Raw genomic sequence first — 1,429 nt, forward strand, 5'->3', positions numbered from 1 at the left:
AATCATCAAAATTAAACGAAATAAACATTTGAAATATATGAGTTTGTATGTAATGTATGAATATAATATACAAGTTTCACTTTTTAAATGGAATTACTGAAATCAATCTACTTTTTCATGATATTCTAATTTTATGACCAGCACCTGTACATACCCCTTCACCTTTACATTATGTAACAGAAAAGATAAACCAAAGCATAAACTCACAAAATGTAGGAATAGGGCTAAAAAATGAGGGTAAGGAGTGATTTGGGATTCAGCTGGAATTAGTGAGTGCTTTAACCTTTTGTGTACTAACTTAACAAGCAAGTAAGAAGGAATTATTATTTATTTATTTTACTGTTATTACCACCAATTTTGTGACACATAACCAGACAATGGTGACCTGTCCAGGGTGTACACCACCTCCTTGCCCAATGACCTCTAGAAATAGAAATCAGCTCCTCCACAACCCTGAATGGAAACGTGAGTAACAAGAATGAATGCATAGCTGGAACTTTTTACTGTTGAGCCAAAGCTTATGTTATGAATATCCACAAAACGAGTCATCTGAGCTGCTTTCCTACCCTTTACTCTTCAATTTGCGGACAACATTGTGATCTGTAGTGAGAATAGGGAGAAGGTGGAAGTTAGCCTGAAGAGGTGGAGGTATGCTCTGGAGAGAGGAGGAATGAAAGTCAGCTGAAGCGAGAGAGAATCCATGTGCGTGAATATGTAAAAGTACTGAAGGTGCACAGGTTTAAGTACGGTTTGGAGACAGTTAGTGAAGTGAGGCTGAGATTAGACATGTGCAGAGGAGGAAAAGAGGAAGACCACAGAGAAGGTTCATGGATGTACTGAAGGAGTTGGTGTGACACAGAAGGATGAGAATGATGCTAGAAACAAGGTGAGATGGAGGCAGAAGATCCACTGTGGCGAAAAAAAGGAGACACTGAAAGACGACAAAGAACCTTAACCAATCAATGTGCACCTCGGGGAGTTCTTACAAAGAAAAGCTGTCATTCGGTTCCTATAAGGTTACAAAACAATGTTCTAATGCACTCAAAAGTGACTAAATTGACTTCCTACGCATTTCTAAGTATCCAGTGACATTGGACGTCCCCTATTATGAGACATTAAAGAGCAATAATAGGCTCTTCGCCCACTTTGGAGCACATTAAAGCGGAGTGGAACGAGGCAGTATGAGTTTGCTCCTGTGAAATATTTACTGTCTGCCTTGAACCCCCTTGTCTGTTTTTCTTTTTTTTTTAACTCACAGGGGAAAGATAAAGAATCAGATATGTGTTAGACAACATTCTGCAGGGCCCGGGGAGGAGAGGAGGGGGGGTTCTCTGTTGTGAATGCATGTGACGTGTCCGCCCAATCTGAGCCCTGTAGTGCCACCAGGCTCTCAGAAAAGGTACTGCTACTGTCTCACTCACCCCCCCCC

The 1,429-nt window shown here is 40.9% G+C and overlaps 1 protein-coding gene across 1 annotated transcript in view; it reads left to right on the forward strand.

The window, feature by feature from the left end:
• Window positions 1-1,429, forward strand: part of lingo1a (leucine rich repeat and Ig domain containing 1a) — a 165,293-nt gene that overhangs the window by 130,938 nt on the left and 32,926 nt on the right. The window lies entirely within an intron of this gene.

This window comes from Kryptolebias marmoratus, linkage group LG11, assembly GCF_001649575.2.
Source record: "Kryptolebias marmoratus isolate JLee-2015 linkage group LG11, ASM164957v2, whole genome shotgun sequence".
NCBI lineage: Eukaryota > Metazoa > Chordata > Actinopteri > Cyprinodontiformes > Rivulidae > Kryptolebias > Kryptolebias marmoratus.